Genomic DNA, 22,047 nt, shown 5'->3' with positions numbered 1-22,047 from the left:
GTATACCTTTAAATGAGAATGTATCACTAGTGATAATGACTCCCAAATTATCGTGGTAGTAATATAAAAAGATTTTCTTGTCACGTAGAAACTTAAAGAGAATATTTGTAATATGTGCTTCACTAAAGTTACTGAATTTACATAGAAGAAATCCTAACATAGAATCTAAATTCACTTCACTTACATGATCCAACTTGGGGTTATTAATCTGATTAACAAAGGAAAAATAAAATTGATAGTGGTATAAATCTATCTCTTGGTCCTAATTGAATTGCCTCTAGATAACCATTGATTGCATATTTGTTGGAACTTTTCTAGATTGAATTAAATAGTTGATTCTCGTATGGGGATTAGAAGGCTAGCTTTTAAGATGTTTAAGGGCGAAGTACTTTGAGCACATAATGGTTGCTTGTATTGTTTTCGTTCAAAAGACGTATGAATGTTGTTAGTACTATTTCCATGAGGTTTAAAGCAATCATCTATTCAAAGACATCCAATATATCTAATCTTTATTAACGACCTATTGAGTAAAATGGGTTATTTGAACACTCTTGACATTCCTACAAAAGTATCTTCCTAAGAGAAATGAAGATCTGATTGTCTTAGATTATTAATTGTCGTCTAATGAATCGTTTTCATACTACGAGATGCTAGACATGAGTTTGTGCAAAGTTGCTTAAATTTTATGTCTTATGAGACCATTCACAAGGAAAACAGATTTTAGGAGCTTTCGTTCAAAATCCAAAAACAATTAATGAGATAGTGAATACCAACGAATCTAGTTTGCTAATGGGAGTTAGAGGTTGATGTTTTGTTAGAGGATAAATATAGCTTATTGAGTGAGTTTGTGATGTGATGCCATTAAAATCAATGGCTAGATTGTTGTGATTGTCCTTAAGGGCAAATGCCCTAATCGCTTTACCCTTAATGAGAAACAAAGCTTGGTTATTCCACATGTTGTTGAAATACAAGAGATTTACTTTGAAAACTTGAAGTTACAAATTAAGTTTGGTGAATGATATTTATGGTCATCTTGTGGATTCCTAAAAGTCACAGATAGACTTGCTTACTAGAATCTAAGATTCATCTTTTAAGTTTAACCCTAAATGAGATTCGTGATGAGTTGTTGGCCTCATGGTTAAGCAAAGGCTTTTTATGTATAAAAGCAAAGTATGTGATGCCTCTAGCCCCCGTTTGGGATTTGGCAAAAGGCAATGACATCGGGATGCACGTGTCACCGGCAAACACCTCTTGCGTTGCATGGAACATTGTGTGTATAAAATAATCGCGGCGGAAAAAGGTTAAGAAAAAAAATCATTACTAGAAATGTGAGTACCAATCAATTATACTTAACTTGCCAAACAATAACATCTGTATGTTACATCCACAACATTTTTAGAAATATTACAAATCACAACTTGTTCAGTGCTCAAATCAAGTAACAATAGAATATTACAAAATATCAACATCGTAATGGGGACAGACCCCCAGCCTATTCCTCAGGTTGCACTAGCTCCTCCTCCCCCTCATATCCTACCTTATTACTTACATCTGCATCAAGGCCTATGGTTTAGAGGAGCAAAACCATAGTGAGACTACCATGAAGAGATTTCAAGGAAATCTCAGTAAATTATAACCCAAGATAGTAACTTTTAATGCAAGAGATGGCAATCAATATGAATACATGAACTTCAAAGTAAAATAGAGAATGAAGATACATACCGAGGTGCTAACCTCTGAGCAAATAAAGTAAACATAATTAACTGTAAGAAATATCGAGCATCCAGTACTCAAATAATCACATAACTTACATTTTCTAAACCCCAGGTCAAAACTCAATGCGAAAACAATCTTTCCAATCATGTCCATTTGTTATCGTGTGTGCCATGGTCTCCTATTTTTCCCATTGATGTACGCACATTGTGACAACCCGAACTTACCAAGTCCTCACTTGTTATTTTACCCTTAAGTCCAATTAGAATTTATCCCAAGAACTTGGTAAGATGAGAACTTAGGAAGCAACAAGGGCCCAACCAATTTCTAAATGAGATAGGCGCCCAAGCCCACAGAAGGCCCATGGGACTAGGTAAGTTTCGACGACCTCAAGGCCTAGGGTTTCAACAACCTAATTAGGGTTTTGGGTTATGAAGGGAGGTGCCTATTTGGGAGAAAGTGACTTTTAATTTCCCTAAGTTTCCATCATTTGTAACCTAGGGGAAGGGCATTTTTGTTTGAAAAATAACTTGCCACTTGGCACGCATGCTAGATGGCTTCTAGAAGAAGCTAAAGTGATGGAAGGAAGGCAATAGGTTCGGCATAGTTAGGTCACACGCCTATTTCACCCACCAACAAGCCCCATGGCCAACATGCAAGCTCAACTCTAGGGTTCACTGTATCTGGACTTAAAAGTGGAAGAAGTGAGAAGAAAGAAGTGGATTTCAACTATCCAAGAGGCACATGCCACCCACCACTAGCATTATGCATCAGAGTACCTAGGAGATTTGCAATGATGAGGAATGATAAGAGACACATGGGGTAAATCAAAGACTTGAAGTGTAATACCCTGCTCCTTCCTTCTTACGTACGCTTCTTCTTTTCTAACGTACGTTCCTTCCTTCTGATGTAAGCAAACTCCGAGGGTAGAAATTATGTGAATTTTTTGCCCTTCTATCTAGCGACTGCGAGACTCATCATGGGTGCCGAACCATAATGGCGTGTTTCAAAAGATATCTTGTGACTTCTAGGGCTCGCCCAGTGTTTTAAATATGCTGGAAATATTTATAAGAAGTATTTCCAAGTTTATTGAATTAAGATTGATCTTAAATACGACACTTATAATATTCTTGAAGAGTTCCAAAAATATTATAATTGTCAGAAATCATTTTAATATCACTATTAAAATGATTTCAACTATTTTAAATATTATGGGATTTAAATTATGTTGAAAGCTTTTATTAATTAAATGGTTTTATTCTCTTAAATATGTTAAGTGAGACTTCATCATTTTATTAATGATGAAAGAATATTATTTTATAAACTAAAGTTAGTTCAATTAATATTATATTCTTAATACTTTTAATTAAGTTAATTTTTTACACATTTTCAAATCAGTGTTTTAATCCTCCATCGTTAGATCGTTTTAAAGACCCCCAGACGAAGGGACTGAGCTAAATACCCAGCCCCTCTTCCTTCTCCCTCACTTTTTTCCCTCAGCTCTCTCTCTCTTCCCTCTCTCTCAAGCGTACGCAATACGCTGCACGACTCCACCCCCACGCCGAATCCTCCACTGCCCAACCCGGTGTCGCCGTGCCCCGGTGCGTCTCACCGCCCCTTCCACCAGCACCACCTCACGCTGCAAGCCTCACCGCCCTTCCACCAGCACCACCTCGCGCTGGCAAGCCTCCCCACACCAGTCTCACTCTCTCACGCTCTCTCTTCCTCTCCCTCGGCAGTGCAAAGCCCGAACGGGCTTCACGTTGTTGCGCCGCCATGCACTGTCCAAAGGCGCCACCACCTCCACGGCAACTTCTCCTTCCACCGGCCATCACCCTCTAGTGAGCTCGGCCTCCACCTCACGGCCACCTTCCTCCCATGCACGTTGTGGCTCCTTCATGCACGGGTTCACTGTGCACGCTCCTAGAGCCACCGTGCGCGGCCACCTGGCCACCGGACACCACCACGGGCACCTTCTAGCTTCCCCCTTCCTCATCCACCTGACTCAAGGCCCATAACCTCCATCCACCGGACGGGCTTCTCCCCTTTCCAACGCACAGGTTTCTCACCCTCCACCACCGTACTCCGCCACCCACGGCGTGTGACCGCCATCTCCAGCCTCCTCCAGCCACCACTGAGCTATCTCGACCACCCATGGCCCCGATCTGCCACCCATGTATGCACACTCTCCCACAGACTCTCCCTCCTTCCCAAGCTCGATCTGCCGCCATTGGCCACCGTGGTGCCACCCCAGTGCCACCACGAGCTCCACCAACACCCCCCCCCCCAACTCCTCCATGGCCAGCCATGACCAGCCAAGCCTTCCTCTCCCATTTCCATGCATTGAGGCACAAGGGTTCCCCTTGGAAACCCACGGCTCCGCCGTACTCCGCCACCCCAGCCGCCACGAAGACCACCAGCGGCCTCCCTTGACCCTTGGTCTAACCCTAAGCCCGAACCACCACTTTATGTGGTGGGTAGCCACTGCACGTGATGGACAGCCACTACGCATGGCTGACCGCCACTGTACACGCCTAAATCCGCCATGTTACGCTTCTTGCTACCATCACATGGCCACCACAAGCCCTTCCAAGACCACACTTAGCTATCCAAATGCCCAAACAGTCACCATATGTGGGTTAACCGCCACGTACGACCATTTCGACATCATCGGCTGTGACGATTAGCGAGCAACGCACGAGTTATTCCGTCGATGGTATAACCCTCTATCCCTCGTTATTTATGTTATATGTTGATTAGTTGATTAGGTTGTGGACTATGCTGTTAGTATTGTGTAGTTCGCTGTGTTGGGATGTTCTGTGTAGTGAGGTATTGGGCGTAGTTGGGAAGTGCGCTGTGTAGTGTTGTGGACTGTGTTGTAATGGTAGCGTGTCGTGTGTGGAATGGGAACAGTACACGCTGAGTGTACTTTGTGTGTGGCGTAGTGTGAGATAAGAAGAGTATATGTAAAATATACCCTCCTGGCATATTTTGGAATGGGAAGAGTACACATGGAGTGTACTCTGTGTGGCATGGTGTGTGTGAAAGGAGTACGTGTGGAGTGTACTCCATGTGGTGGAGTGATGCACCATATGACGGGTATGTCATAACGGTGATGTGACAGTGTGTGTGTGAAGGGAGTACACGCGGAGTATACTCCATGTGGTGGATTGATGCATCATATGGCGGGTATGCCATAATAGTGATGTGGCATAGTGTGTGTGAAGGGAGTACACGTAGAGTGTACTCCATGTGGTGGAGCGATGCACCATATGGCGGGTATGCCATAACGGTGATGTGGCGTAGTGCGTGTGAAGGGAGTACACGTGGAGTGTACTTCAGGCGTTGTGCGTGTGAAGGGAGTACACGCGGAATGTACTCCATGTGGTGGAGTGATGCACCATATGGCAGGTATGCCATAATGGTGATGTGGCGTTGTGCATATGAAGGAAGTACACTCGAAGTGTACTCCATGTGGTGGAGTAATGCACCATATGGCGGGTATGCCATAATGGTGATGTGGCGTAATGCGTGTGAAAGGAGTACACGCGGAGTGTACTCCATGTGGTGGAGTGATGCACTATATGGCGGGTATGCCATAATGGTGATGTGGCGTAGTGCGTGTGAAGCGAGTACACGCAGAATGTACTCCATGTGGTGGAGTGATGCACCATATGGCGGGTATGCCATAATGGTGATGTGGCATAGTGTGTGAAAATAGAGTATACGTGGAGTGTACTCCATGTGGTGGAGTAATGCACCATATGGCGCGTATACCGTAATGGTGATGGGTCGTAGCATGTGAAAAGGGAGTATGCATGGAGTGTACTCCATGAGGTGCAGCGATACACCGTATGGCGTGTCGCAGAGATAAGGATGGTTGAGTTGTGGATGGGCGTAGAACGCGGTGAGTAGTGTCGGGAACTGTGGAATAGTATCCCGAAGTAATCATGGTGTAGCCTGTAGTCTGAGGTGACGAGTGTCATCGTGTTGGACCTATGGCTGGGAGTATGGGTGTAGTAGCGGAATAAGTATAAGAGTGCGCAGCGGAAGCATGACTGGGCAACGTCATAAAGTAAGGTGGTTATTGGCAGTCATGCTTATGATGGGTGAAGTGTTAGAGTGTAGGAATGGCGTAACCGGAACATGACGAGATGTCACGATATGACGAGAGTACGTGAGGAACCGTACTCATGATGAGTTAGAAGTTGGCATAGAAATGACGTAGTGGGATGTCAAGTGACGTGGCAAGGTCATGGTGTAGCTTGGGTGTAGTCCCAAGCTATATGACGTGATATAAGGTGTAGTAGTGAATGGAGTCTTGTCGTGTTAAGTGTTGGGATGAACTGTCAAACGGGATGGGTAGCATAAAGAGTCATGCTAGCCGGGTTAAGAGAAGGTTGGTATCGAAGTATGACCCTTGTCCCTACGAGCAGGTGATCAACATGTTAGATGTTGGTTTCAGGTGATAAAGGGGTAAGGTACATGGGTAATCTGGTTAGACACATGTGCCGGATGGATTCACCATATGTAATGGGTAATCTGCCCTGAGCATAGTTGCACCGTGCTTAAGCCTCAGAGTTGGCTTAGAGCCGGGTGGCTTATATGGATGAGAATGAGGATTAGTATGGGCTAAGGTGCATGAAGGTAGTGATGGGTGTATTATCTAGGATTGGGATGCGTGATTCCATCGGTCGGAATCATGTGTCGGAATGTGGTTGTAAGAAGAGTAAGACGAAGGTCCAAGTATCTTAACCCTAAGGTGAATCATGGGTCCACTTTAGTGGATGAGCACTCGAGGCAAGACCTTGAGTTGAAAGATGTGGTGGCCGTAATGGGTCCCCGAAGGTCCTGTCATAGTAAGGAACAAGTAAGAGCACGAGATAGAAGGAGAGTGTTCCAAGTGAAGTGTAGCTTATGTTTTCTAGTTTAAGTTACTTATGCATTAGATAGAGAATGACGTTAAGGTTATGTGTATGCATGTAGGTTGCCATCTGACACGCACATAAATGGACTACATGATATGCAAGTAGCATGGAGTCCAAGTAAGTGTTACGTTCATACTCTTCTAGAGTTTTCCAAAATCTAAAAAACGTTTTTCCTTTAAGATGCTTACGAAAAACGCTTTACGAAAGAAAATGCTCAGTGTTCAAAGGTATAACTATGTACGGTCCCTACTTGGCAGCCCTTGTTTACGCACCCAAGGTATTAATTATTCGCATGTGAATGTATGAATATACGGTATATCTATTGTACGTGTTTTCTAAGAAAATCAACGAACTGATATTTTATGATCATAAAACTATGCTTTTCTTATAAAACGATGTTTTCTCACGAAAATGAATGTTTTCTCATGAAAGGTAAAGAAAGACATGAGAACTGGGGCTTTCATGGATCCTACGAATCGACGCGTTTATGGATGCCACGAGGTGATGCTCGTGGATGCCACGAAAGACGACGTTTAAGGTGATGCTTATGGATGTAGCGAGAGACAAAGTTTAAGCCCATGTTTTAAACAATGCTTTTCCATGAACTGAACTGTTTTTTCATGAAAGGACATGTTAAATGAAAGATAAGAAAAGAATGAAAGCTCTGCCATGAGTGAAAGAACGAAATGAAACCATGAAATGTATGAAAATATGTAACGGCCACATGAATGAATGAAAAGGGATACCCAATGAATGAATAGGCAGATTGCAATGCCGGGCAGTAGTACTGGTAGTGCACCCAGTGTTGCACCCTAATGGAATGGGATTCCAACCCGCGGCCACGGGTAAATCCATTGGCCATAAGGCCGCTAACCCTAACACACGGGGCGCAACAGTGTGTACTGGCCTATGAAAGTGAAAAATCATGTATGTACGCATGAATGTATGTATGCATGAATGCACGAACTCTTTAAGAAATGAAGGCACTGACGGGAGAAACATTTTACGACAAGAAAGCCTTTTAAAGCAACACTCCGTCCAGTGACATTTTCAAATGAAGGCACGTATGACACGTATGCATGCACATAATAGTATGTAGGTATGATGAATGCATGAATGAAAACCTATGTAATTATATTTTAATTATATGAAGTAATGCTTACAAGTCTTCTACTCATTTTAGTTTTTATGTATGTCCCTCCCCCCACAAGAACTGAATGGTCAGGATGGACACGACCCATGGGAAATAGCACAGAAGTCTAGGCATGAGTTTTAAATGTATGAGAGACCTTTTTATTGTAAAATTAATGTTTTCCAATGTAAACCTCTTTTGTTGTCAAAGCACATTTTATTTTATAAATGTAGAGTCTTGCACCCTGGGTATGCAAGCAAAAGGTTTTAAATCGAACGGTAATTTCCGTCGTCCTTTCAAAAATCTTTTGTAAAAAGTCTCACCACAAGGACGGGCGTTACATGAAGACACAAGCCTCTAAGAGACCTTTAGGATTTCGGCTAAGGGATGTACACGCCTAACCATGAGAGCCAACCCTCTCCTTGCCATTTTTCATGCATGCACAAGATGTTGGAGTTAGGAGAGGGCAATGATGAGGAAGGTGAAGAGGGGCTTTGGGAATGGGCCACATGCCACCCATGGCTTCTAGAAGAATCTTTGGATAAGAAAGACAAGGGGATTTTGGCTAGGGCAAACACACACACACACGCCACATGCCAAATGGCCTCCAAGCACAAGCATAGAATCTAATAAAGATCTAGTCATGATTGGAAGCCCTTTAGGGTTTCGGCCATAAAGACCTACATGCCCTTGTTCATAGTGTAGGTTCATTGAACCTAGACATGTAGGTTCATTGAACCTAGACCACAAAAAGGAATAACAAGAGCCATTTAGGGTTTCAGTTGGGGCCAAGATCCATGCCACTTGTCATCTAATCTAGAGGATCCTTTGGCATTTCCGAAAAGGGGCAATGATGAAGAGGAAAAAGGAAGGTTTCGGCCAAGGGGGAACAACATGCCACATGGCGCCCATGCACAATGACCCTTCGATTTCCAAAATCAAGAGTAATGATAGGAGAGAGAAAGTGTGTGTGTGGGGGGGGAATTGAGGGATTATTTAAGGGCTTCATTTTAGGGTTCGGTGCCCTACACCCTACCAAAAGTAGCCCAAAGGTCATTTTGTCCAATTTTCAAATTTATCTTTTTCCTCTCTCTCACTCTCGTCCACCCTAGGGAGAACTAGCCGAACACAATACTTTTCGTACCTTCCAAACATCTCCCAACCCCCGAGCATAGGAAGAAGCTTTAGACAAGTGGGCAGATTTGCACAGTGAGAAACCTTCACACTTCTACTCCACTCACTTCTCTTGAGCACACACACACTCACTCACAAGGACTTCCTTTGGTCTAAGGAGATTCATTTTGGGTGAGTAAAAGATGTATGATGCCACTTTATCTCGAGTTGTGGGAGATAATGGAAATATTTGGTTCAACCATGATGGATCTTGTCAAGCATGAGAGTTTAGGGTTTTCCTCTCAAGGAGACCGAACCACCCCTAGCAAGAACGAGAGTAAAAGAACAATTGGAGGGCTGGGTGACACGGTCACCACTAGGGTTTTGAAGAAGGGTCTCCCTTCTAATGAAGCTCTCAGCCATGAGAGTTTATGAACACACACGAAGTATACTCCTTACACACACCACGCAATCTAGCAACTATTAGGGTTACAAGGATCGAACCATTGAAAGTTTTACAAACTAGGGAGAGCATTACCTCCATTTGGCCTAGGGCATTTCCTCAAGACTGAGTTCATGAATGGTCACAAAGTGAGAAAGAAACCCTAGAACCAAATAGGGTGAGCCCTAGAACATGACACACACACACTCGGATTGAAGTATCATTGATTTCACTAAGTCTAATGATTTAAACAATACACTTTCAACTTGCTTGATCATTGGCATTTTCTTTACATCGGATATTTGTAGGTTAGTCTCTAACTTACTCTTGGATAATGTACTTATGTAGTGTGTAAACTTTGCATTTGTTGTTCAAATTGGATTATAAAATTGATACTTGTGACATGCCATAGTTGTATCTTATATTTGCATGCCATACTCGTATGTTGGTTCAAATGACATGTTCGATGTTTTAGAAATGATGTATGCTCTATTGAATTTTCTTATGATACACTCAAGTATATTGCATGTTCTAATTCTTTCAAGTCGTCTACATGATGCACTTTTGATATATGGCTCGAGTACATGATATTGTTGCATAAGAGTCACATGGTTTCATGCTATACATGTTCAAGTCATGCATTAAAATAAAAGATGTTTTTGTCACAAGTACAAGTGACATGCATTTCGAGCTGTGCATTTTTTGAAAAGAAAGAATAATTATTTTTGTCACGACCCAAAATGCTAGGATGAGCGAATATCCTAGCAGAACTCATATGTCCACTCTAGAGTGTTTAAATTGGAGTAGTAACCCCCGAGTTGACGAAGTACAGTCAACGAATATCAAATGGATTTTTTTTAAAGGATTCTAGAGCAAAATAGCACCTAATGCTAGTGGGTGCAACACATTGAAAATGCGGTGAAGCCAAATTGTGAACTGTCGTATTATATGAATTTCGACATACTCACACCAATCAAGAGGACCAGCTATGTGATACGGTAACTAGCAGGGAACCCACGGTGCGTATGGGAGATGTGAGGTGTCCACCAACACTGTTATTGGATTAAATGGCTATAAATGGTTAATATGACTTGGAAACAGAACTTTTGCATGATTATTTTGCAACTCTATTACATGATTACATGGTCAAAATTGTTGATATAAGTATAAGAACGAAATGAGTTATTTTTCAAGTGCATGTCCATGGATTCATACTCATGGTTTGCCTTTACATGTTTATGTTATCTTCTTGTATGTTTTTTGTTAACTTGTTGAAATTTCTCGAAATCTCACATTGGTAGTTTACACTACCATTCTTTCTGGAATGGTAAAAGTTGTGACAAGACTAGAAAAAGACCATCGGAAAATGCAAGCGGGAGGGACCCCTAACAACTAAGAAGGCTGCCTGTAACACCCGGACCCAATAAAGCTCAATTTTTTATTTATTTATTTATTTATTTTGTTTTAGTTTTTTTATTTTATTTTTTTCCACATGTTAACTTCCCCGCATGTTTTTTTTTCTTTCCGTCTATATTTTTGTTCACCCCTAGGTCTTCCTCTCATCCACGACATGCATACACACGCACGACTCAGTTTTTCATCCACACGCACGTCTCCCTCATCCCTCTAGGATTTTCGCATCACATATATGCACACGTTCTTCATGTTTAGACAAAAAACCTAGTATAGCCGTTCTTTTTCTTTTTTTTTTTCCCTCTCCTCTCCATTTCCCACAGCCGAAACATAGTTGCTGCCCTCCTCAGCCTCCATCCCCTCGGTTTCTTGCACCCCAAGTAGTGCAGCACCCCAACCGCTAGCCAAGACATAACACAACACGGTTGTATTTTCCGTGATGCCATTGCCCAGACCACGCAAACGTAAGCCTCAACTACCGCACTATCTTAGCCTACATCCTTGTACGTTCGTAGCTCCACCTCGTCGTGTGCCACCTCCACTTGACCATCACTAGAGCTCCGCTCTTGTGCCATACACCACTGCACCACCACCTTATTGTCGAGGACAACCACCTACATAGTGAACCGAAAAATCCCCTGTTTTAGCCCCCGAAAACAGAGCAACGCTCAGCCGGTGCCCTTGTCGTTCAAAGCCATGTCACACGGTGCCAGCGCCTCCACGTTGTTAGTACTGGCACAGAGAACTCCGACGGTCTCTCCACGCCACTCCTATCACGCCGCGTCCCTACTGGTAAGCTCACAGAGTGTCACGGCCTCCTCGCCGTTATTCCGTTCTCTCTCTCCGTCTCTCTCTTTTTCTACGCGAGGTTTTTCTCTCACTCGTCTCTCTCTCTCTCTCTCTCTCTTCCAGTGCTCTGTCGAGATCACCACCGCTACGTCGCACGCTGCCGCTTGAATTTCCTCCTTGGGTAATCCCTGCCAAGCACGTTTTGTGTTTTACACAGGTTTTTGCCGTTTTGATTGGTTTTCAAAGAATGGAAGGAAATTACTTTAATTCCCTTTACTACATATTATATATATATATATATATATATATATATATAAGGTAGTTTTAACCTAATGTTTTTGGGTGAGAAGTTTTTTTTTTTGGGTTTATATTTAAATGGGATTTTGCTTTAAGTTTCAATAAATATTGTATTGTATTTTGATAATATTGTTAGTTAAAGGAAGTAAACCTATTTTTCTTAAGAGATGAATTTTTCATGACTTACTTTATGGAAATTTTAGTAACCATTGTATTTTTTTTATTTATAAAATATTGAATATTGTTGGTATTTTAGATATTTTGAATATTAATTTTTATTGAGTTCTATAATTATCATAATACTTATTAGATAAATTTTCTTCTTCAATACGAATTCGATTTAGTAGATATTGATGGTCTTAGAAAATGATGGTATTTTAAGGTTATGAGGATTTTTAGGTATTGAAGGATTAAAATAGGTTATTTTAGAAGCTTAGGATTAAATATCGAAATGTGTGATTAATTGAAAATTTACAAGAGTTACGTGATTATTTTATAGGTGACGATTAATTATTGTTCGACATTTTGAGGAAAATTCTAAAAAAGCTAAGAAGTCCAGGTAAGCAGGGTTCCTATGCTAGACTTTGCATTAAAATAAAATGAGCTGGGGTTATTTTTGAAAAATATACATATTTGATTATGAAAATAAATTTAAACTACCTCAGTTATTTATTATGCATTACTCATGAGATTTTGTTTAAGAAAAAATTATTTTCTGTCATGATTGGTGTAGACATGAACTTATTTTTTACATTCTGTTTCTGAACTGTGAAAATTGAGAGAATATGAAATTTTATGCATAAATTATGTTGTGATATGATTTTGTTATGTTCTGAAGATTTTCTGTACTCTAATATGATCTGATGTGATTTCTAAAAAACCTCTGGCATAACATTCTGTTTCTGTTTCTATTCCATTATGACCTCACCATGGGTGTAAAACTATGGCCTCTATTCGGGTTGGTACCAACGTTTTTGTTTCTGGTGCACCCACTTTGGAAACAAAGTAGTTTTCTGCGTGGTCTTTCTTATGTGCACACTCGGGACTCTGAGAATGAATAAGAGGAAGATTCACATTTTGTTTCTGCTCGGTTAGCTACCGGGGTTTGCACAACCCTACCACGGGGGTTAAACATGGTATCTGTTCTGATATAATAAGATAAGATGTGATGTTTCAATTTATGCTATGCCAAATAGATTTTGATTATGAATATTTTTGAACTTTCACTCTGATATTTTTTATAACACGTTATGACGCTGCATTTTGAAAACAAATATTCTGATTATGCATTCTGAAAGAAAATATTTTGTTCTGCATTCTGAACTCTGTAAATGCTCATGCTTACATACTAGTATATGTTCTTTGCTTACTGAGTTGTTGATAACTCATCCCTTATCTCCAAATATTTTTTAGATGATTTTGTTGGTTCGGCTGGAGAACAAGAGTAGGAAATTTTAGCAAGGTGTAATGATCATAGTAGAATAAGTATCTGAGGGTACAAGTACTTATTTGAGAGTTGTAGTAATAAATTAATTTATTTTCAGTTATTTTGATTTGATGAATTAATGATATTTTCGAGTATTTGGAAAGTTTTTAATTTATATTCTTGAGAATTTCTTTATTGTTCTTATGAAGGAATATAGATTTTTGGGTTGAGTAAATGAATTGATATTTTTTGAAAGTTTCTGGATTTTATAGTTGTGTTATTGAAGTTGATATTAAGTATTAAGAGCAAACTCTCCGGACCTTCGGGATCGGGGCGTTACACCCCCAAGAACCCCAAGCGCTCTGTGGAGCTGATAGTAGAGGAAAGACTAGAGGCAGTCGATAAGTTCATTAGTAAAGTGCTAAAACTTTTCGAGTACTTGCAAAAGATCATAGTGAAAGACAAGCCCAATTAGGATGTGTTTTTTTTGGGTTCCGCATAAATAGAGTTTTGGATTGTGGTAAACTAAGTACTAAGAATTGTGGTTTAAAAACCTTATTTTGTATTTTGAAAGTTTCTGAACAAGTATTTTGGGATTTTAATAGATACTTTATTTGCTACCATAATAAAAATGGTATATATCTTCTATGTTCGAAGTGACTATTATGTGGAATATAATGAAAAGAAGAATGATGAAAGGAGAGACTTCTTCATACAATGTGTCTAGTGAGGGATGGAAGAGTTTGTGGGCGATGAAAGTACCATGTGTGGTAAACAAATTTCTCTGGAAAGCATTAAATAACATACTGCCCACCAGTAAAAATCTATTCCATAGACATGTCACTGACAATTCATCATGTCCTATTTGTCATGAGAGGAGAAAACTATTGCTCATGCCTTATGGAACTATCATGCTGCAAGTGATATGTGGGCTGAAAATCCCAGCCCTCTAAAGAAGTTGGTGATAAGAGAAGTAGACTTCTTATAGCTATGGAACAAACTGAGTTCAAGTCTACACTAGGAGGATCTTGAGTGGACAGCCATGGTCATGAGAAGGTTATGGATCCGAAGGAACTCTTTAGTGTTTGAAGATAAGTTTGCAAGTCCTCAAGCTATGGTCCAATCAGCTCAGGAACCATTGAGGAATTTCACTCCGCACAAAATACTTATATGAAGGGGCAGAATACAAATGTGCATGATAGGAGCATTGTTAGATGGAGAAAACCAGAAAATAACACTCTTTAAGTCAATTGAGATGTAGCAGTTAATAAGGTTACAAATACTATGGGCATTGGAATAATCATAAGAGATGCATATGGGCTCAAACAAAAGACAAATAACTCAAACCCGAAATTGCAGAATGCAATGCTTTGTGGAGGGCCATGGAAGTTTGCTTAGATCTGGGTTTTTCAAATGTCATCTTCGAAGGGTGTGCACAAGCAACTATAAAGGATGTACTCAGTGAAGTAGACATTTGGATAGGGCATAGGCTAAAACAGTATTAGCATTACTCTTTTTTATTTTCTTAAAAAAACTTTAGGATTTAATCACACAATTCCAGTAGAAAGAATGGGCACTAAAGAATCAATGCAATTTAATATCATCACTACCAAAAGGAGTATGGGAAGTACATGATCCCCCTACCCAAAGGCTCTCAAACATGTCATGATGATGCAGGGCTTATACATCCTAGCACATGTAGTAGTTGGATGTTAGAGAAGTGATATTTGTGATATTTTTTTATACATAAATGATATTTGCAATTTTATAGTATATAAGTTTTGTGTATTTTCTTTGAAAAATTTGAGTAAATTTGGACTCCACATAAAAAAATGTTGAAAATTTGAAATTAAAAAGTATTTATGTTTAAGTGATGGTTTGAAATGAAATTATGAAAAATTTTGAGAGAACGACAATGAAAATCTTGTGAGAGGTAACGCTACTGCTAGTAAAAGAATAAATATTCCATTGGATCTAGCCTAGAGTTAGCCAAGGGCTCTGATACCATAATTGAAAATAAAATATAATATAAAAGAAGATGGAAAAGAGAGAGAAAGAGAAAAAAGGGAAAGAGACTTTGAGGGCTAAATTTTTACTTTCTCAATCGTTACTAAATACAAGGCATACATCCTTATTTATAGAAAAATTACATTGAAATAAGATAAAGTAAATATCTTAAATATTATGAAAATCCAATCAAATTGATTTGATAATTATGAAAATCAAATCAAGAAATTATCAAACTAAATTATCTTGAACAGAGAGGAGATAGTTTGTATTCCAAGGTCTTACTAATTTTTTTTTTTTTTTAAATCAACATAGTAGTCAATTTTAATTGAACTGAAATATGGCATTCAGCCAATACAAGAGGTTCAATACATTGAGCAATACAATCAATATCTAGTAACTCATGTTCTAAAGTCACTACAACTTGAGCAAGTCGATGAGCAACACCATTCAAGTTCCTCTTAACATGCTGAATTTTCCATTGAGCAGTACGCATAAGCTTAAGGATATATGAGGTAATGCACTGCAAACTTCCAACAGAAGAATCAAACCTCTGAACTGCATGAACAACTTGACAAGAATCTGCTTCAAAGATGATAGAATCAAGTCCTAACTCTTAACAAAATAACACAGCAGAAAGTAAGCCTCTTGCTTCTGCCAACACAGGATTTGTGCAATAAATTTTTGGTTGCATTAAACTTGCCAAAACAAAACCATCAGCATCCCTTATCACCAAACCAACACCAATCTTATTAAGAACAGTTCTTAATGCCATATCCCAATTAACTTTCACCCAATGTAATGGTGGTTTTTCCCATCGAGTAGCAAACAAAGGAATCTGAGTGACTGACCCTACTGGCTTTAATCTTGCATCGCAGTACTCTCCAACAGCCTTAACTGCATTTCCATGAAGCATGTTAGGAGACTGAAAAGAACCATCATGGATTATTGTGTTTCTTCTAAACCAAAGCAAACGAGCTATGGTGGCAAATAGCACAAGATCTTGCATTGGTAATCTGTTAACCAACTATTCAAACACAGAATAAACTAGGTGCTGGAAAGTTTGCCATTTGAATAGGCTTAGAGCACAGAAGCCATACATCTTTTGCAGAGGGACAAGTCCATAAAATATGAGCTGGTGTTTCATCTTCCAACATGCAAATAGGACAACAAGAATCAGTAATCACTTTCCTCTTACACAAATTAACTCGAGTGGGCAATAAATCTGTGCATGCACTCCAAATGAATTGTTTAACAGCATTAGTTGTTTGTGAAGCCCAAATATTCTTCCATAACACCCCATGTGCTCCACTAGTTGAAGATTCACCATTATTCCTTGCTTGGAGTTGCTTATGCAAGTGATAAGTACTTCTAACTAAAAAATGGCCAGACAAAGTTCCTTTCCATATCAGCTTATTAGCAGAAGGCAGAATACTGATAGGCAGCTTCAATATCTCCTTCACATCTTCCTCATGAAAAATTGTTTGGAGAAGATTCATGTTCCACCATCTCGTGTTAGTATCAATAAGATCAGCAACCACAGTATTCTCCTGAAGAATAGACATAGGCGATAGGATCCTGCATGTAGAGTCTCTCTACAACCATTTGTCCTTCCATATTCTAACTTGGGTACCATCACCCACTCTCCACACACTACTTGCCTCAATCAGAGGAATAGAATGAAGCATACTTCTCCATAAATAAGAAGGCCTTGGACCTAAAGCAACATGTGAAAAGTCTGTATAAGGGAAGTATTTAGCTTTAAGAATCCTGCTAGGCAAAGAGTCAGGAAACATTTTCAACTTTCATATCTGCTTTGCTAAAAGGGCTATATTGAAACTATGTAAGTCTCTGAATCACAAACCTCCATAAGATCTCCCTGACACAAGAATTCCCAACTTGACCAGTGTATTTTAGACTGATTTTCCTTATGACCCTGTAAGAATTATGAAAACAGAAGCATGAAAACAAAACAGAGAAGAAGCATGAAAGAAACAAAGAAGAAATTGTTGAAAATGGCTATTGTATTTGATGATCACACTCTGTACATGATGCCACTGCTTTATACCAGAAAATAAATCAAAGAGGAAATCCTAACTAACTAAAGAATATTCTGACACTATACAGCTAACGTAACAAATTGTAAAATTACATATTAGTACAAAACATGTCAGCTATGAATGGGACTGTTTAGTAAATTTGCTGAATAATGATCATATGAGAGCAGTCCATTTGATATAGAGTCTGACTGCATATCATCATCTTGGAGGAGGACACGAGTTGCTGCATTTGCATGAGATAAGCTGATGTTGGACTCTGCATTTACATGAGATAAGCTGGGGTTGGACTGCTTGATATTGGACTGCTCTAATATCCCCCCGCAAGATGGAGAGTAGATGTTAGCTACTCCCATCTTGGAGATATGTGAATAGAGTAAATGAGAGGGCAAAGACTTGGTAAACATATCAGCAAGTTGCAACTGTGTAGGAACATGAGCAGTCCGAAGTTGGCCTTCTTGTATCTTGTCCCGTATAAGATGACAATCCACTTCAATGTGTTTTGTCCTTTCGTGAAACACCGGGTTAGATGCAATATGCAAAGCGGCTTGATTGTCACAAAATAACTCAGCTGCTTGAGGATGAGAAATGGCAAGATCAGTCAACAATTGTCTTAACCAAGTGAGTTCAGTAGAGATGGAGGCCATTGCCCGGTATTCAGCCTCGGCAGATGACCGTGATACAACAGTCTGTTTCTTGGACCGCCAAGAAATGAGAGACTGTCCCAAGAAAACACAAAAGCCAGTGACAGACTTGCGAGTGTCTGGGCAAGAGGCCCAATCCGAATCAGAATAACCAACGAGTTGGATAGAAGAAGTAGAGGACAAGATGATGCCTTGGCCAGGAGCATTCTTGAGATAACGTAACACTTTGTGAGCTGCAGCAAGATGAGTAGTTGAAGGACAATCCATGTATTGACTCAAGACTTGAATGGGGTAGCTTATGTCAGGTCTTGTGAGTGTAAGATAAAGCAACCTACCAATGAGTTGACGATAAGGAGTAGGATCAGATAAAGGGGTTCCAGAATTTTTGGTTAATTTGTGGTTTTGATCCATGGGAAGTTTAAGTGGTTTTGAAGCAAGAGTACCCGTATCAGCCAATATATCAAGTGTGTATTTCCGTTGGCAGAGATGAATGCCTGTGGGAGAGCGAGCTACTTCAATGCCTAAGAAATACCTTAGTGATCCGAGATCTTTGATGCGAAAATGAGTATTCAAAAAATTTCGCAAAGAAGAAATGGAAATGAGAGAGCTGCTAGCAACTACTATGTCATCAACGTAAACAAGTAGTGCTGTGAAATCAGTGGCAGTGATACAAGTAAAAAGGCTGTAATCAGCTTTGGATTGCTTGAAACCAAAGCTGATCAAGGATTTAGAGAACTTATCATACCACTGCCGTGAGGCCTGTTTGAGGCCATAAAGACTTTTGATCAGTCTGCAGACCTGTCCAGATTGACCTTTAGTGTATCCCGGGGGCTTTTTCATATATATTTCTTCATGTAGATCCCCATTAAGAAGCGCATTGTTAACGTCAAACTGTTGTAAGTGCCATCCTTTAATAGCTGCCAAGGCAAGCAAGGTTCGGACTGTAACAATCTTGGCAACTGGAGAAAAGGTTTCATGGAAATCCACTCCCTCTCTTTGAGTAAAACCACGAGCAACTAAGCGTGCTTTCTTCCTTTCAACTGTACCATTAGAATGGTATTTAGTTTTATAAACATACTTGCAATCGATTGGAGACTTCCCAGGAGGTAAATCTGTTAAGACCCATGTCTTGTTGAGTTCCAAAGCATCAATTTCAGCTTCCATTGCTTTGCACCAATCATGATCTTTAGCAGCTTGTTTATAGGTTTGTGGGTCTTGATGTGAAGAAATGGTAGTAGAAAATAAAGCAAAAGAAGGTGATAAATGTTCATAAGAAATTGAAGAAGATAGTGGAAAGGAAATACCTGGATGAGCTGATGACATGTCCACGAGTTGTTTGGGTGAGATGGAACTGACTTGTTGACAATGAAAATCCTGTAAATATTTAGGAGCTGTTCTGGCACGGGTTGATCTTCGAAGAGGAGGACGTGATGGAAGTGCTGGGTAAGTTAATGAAGAAGAATCTGTGAAAGGTAAAGAGGCTTCTGGTAATGGAGCAGAAAGGGTGGTATGGGGAGAAAGAGAAGATGATGAAATGGGTGATGATGATGTGTCGGATGGGAGGTGAGAAGGAGTTGTTTGAGAAGAAAAGGAGGATTGTAATTGGACAGTTTGCATGGGGTAGGGAGAAGGTAAGATGATGGGAGTAGGAGAGGATGTAGCAATGGTTGGTTGATGGAAAGGAAAATTATGTTCATGAAATGTAACATCCCGAGATATGAAGATGGTCTTGGTATTGAGATCAAGCAATTTGTAACCTTTTATACCAAAAGGATAACCGAGAAAAACACAATGCCGACCTCTTGGATCAAATTTTTGGCGATTATGAGAGAGGGTAGAAGCAAAACAAAGACATCCCAATACTCGCATATGAGAGTATGTAGGAAGTTTGTTAAACAAGAGCTCAAAAGGTGTTTTGTTTGAAAGTAATGGACTGGGAATGCGATTAATAATGTAGGCAGCTGTAAGTATGCAATCTGTCCAATACAAAAGAGGGAGGTTGGACTGAATTTTTAGAGCTCGGGCTATGTTTAGTAAATGCTGGTGTTTACGTTCAACTTTTCCATTTTGTTGTGGAGTTTCCACACAAGTTCTTTGATGAATAATGCCATGTTTGTTGAAGAATTCAGTCATTTGAAATTCAAGGCCATTATCACTATGAAGTATCTGAACTTTGGTGTGAAATTGAGTGTTAACCAGATTGCAAAAACTCTCAATACATTTTCTGGTATCAGATTTGGTTTTAAGCAAGTATATCCAAGTACTCCGTGAATAGTCATCAACAATGGTTAAGAAGTATTGTGTGCCATCATACGCTGTAAGGGAATGAGGTCCCCATATGTCACAGTGTATGAGTTCAAAAATGGTTTTACTTTGATGAGTACTATCAGGAAATGGAAGACGATGATGCTTTGCAAGTGGACAAACAAGACAAGGATTTTTATCAGATATGGTAGAAATGTGATTAGTGATGCAAGGATCTTTGATTACATGTATTTTGGAAATAGGGGTGTGACCCAACCTACAATGCCATAGATCAGAAATCATATTAACATCCTTGAAAGTTGCTGAAACAGAAATGGTTTTATGTAATGAAATGGAAAAATGATCGAAAAGAGCTGAAGGAGGAACTTGAGTAGGAATCAGATTGTAAAGTCCAGCTTTCATCTCACCCATGCCAATCGTGGTCCATGACAAAATGTCCTGAATAAAACAAAATTGTGAAAAGAAAAGAACACAACAAGAGAAAGAGTTGATTAGTTGTTTGACAGAAATCAAATTGAGGTGAAATGAAGGGACACATAAAACATTGTGCAAGATTAGTTTCGGGTTGATATGGACAGTGCCAATGTGGGAAGCAGGAGCTGTTTGGCCATTAGGAAGTTTAACAACAAATGAAACAGAAGATGTTATTGAAGAAAAGAAAGAAGGGCTACAGATCATATGATCTGTAGCTCCTGTGTCAATTAACCAAGGGGTATGTGTGTGTGTGTAGGAGGAAGTACCATTCATGGTGGGTAGATGTGAACATTCTGCTTGGACGTTGTTGACTGCATGCGTAGCAATGGAGGCCTCTGTTGGTTGCAGTAGAGCCAACAACTTCTGGTATTGGTCCTTAGTGAAGGTCAGCTTTTCATTTGAAATTTCTTCTTCCTGGTCGAGAGATGACATGTGAGCAGCTGCATTGTATTGCTTGGTTTTGCCATGAAACTTGTGGCCTGGTGGATACCCTTGCAGTTTATAGCATTTTGTAGCTATGTGTCCTGTCATATGACAGTGAGTGCAGGTTGGAGGTTGAGCATTTCCAGCTTTGAAACAAACATCAAGAGTATGACCTGGAATTTTGCAATAGGTACAAAATGGTCTGTCTCGTTTTGATGTTGGGGTAGATTGAGGTGAGAATTTGTATGATGAGTGTGGTCGGTTGACAGCAAGTGCCATTGTTTCAGTTGATGGAAGATTAGGCACCATGAGATGTTGCATTTCCTGTTGTTGAACCATAGAAAAAATTTTGTTGATAGGAGGTAAGGGGTCCAAGATCATAATCTGATCACGAGTGGCATTGAATGAGTCTTTAAGACCCATAAGGAATTGGATTACACAATCCCTTTGATAGCGATCAAGGAGAACAGCCAACTTGCCACAAGAACAGTCAGGTAATGGATCAAACAAGAGAAGCTCATCCCATAGAGTCTTGAGTTTACCAAAATAAACAGAAACAGAATCATTATCTTGAGTTAAACCTGTTAATGCCTTCTTGAGTTGAAAAATGCGGTGGCCATTAAATTGAGTGAATCGTTCTTGGAGTTCTTGCCAGACTTGAGCAGCATTGTCCACCAAAGCAATGCTGGATTTGAGAGAAGAATTTATGGAATTATGCAACCAGGAGACCACGAGGTCATTGCAGCGTTCCCATGCATCAAAAAGAGGGTCTGAGGTTGATTTTGGTTTGGTGAAGGTGCCATTAATAAAACCGAGTTTATTTTTGGCACGAAGTGCCCTGCACATGGCTCTCGACCAAGTAGTGTAGTTTTCAGAAGTGAGTAGGTCAGGGACTAAGGGAACAGATGGATTATCTCCATGGTC

Source organism: Juglans regia, chromosome 11, assembly GCF_001411555.2.
Source record: "Juglans regia cultivar Chandler chromosome 11, Walnut 2.0, whole genome shotgun sequence".
In the NCBI taxonomy this organism is placed as follows: domain Eukaryota; kingdom Viridiplantae; phylum Streptophyta; class Magnoliopsida; order Fagales; family Juglandaceae; genus Juglans; species Juglans regia.
The sequence above is the reverse complement of the archived record's forward strand: the minus strand, read 5'-3'. Positions refer to the sequence as shown.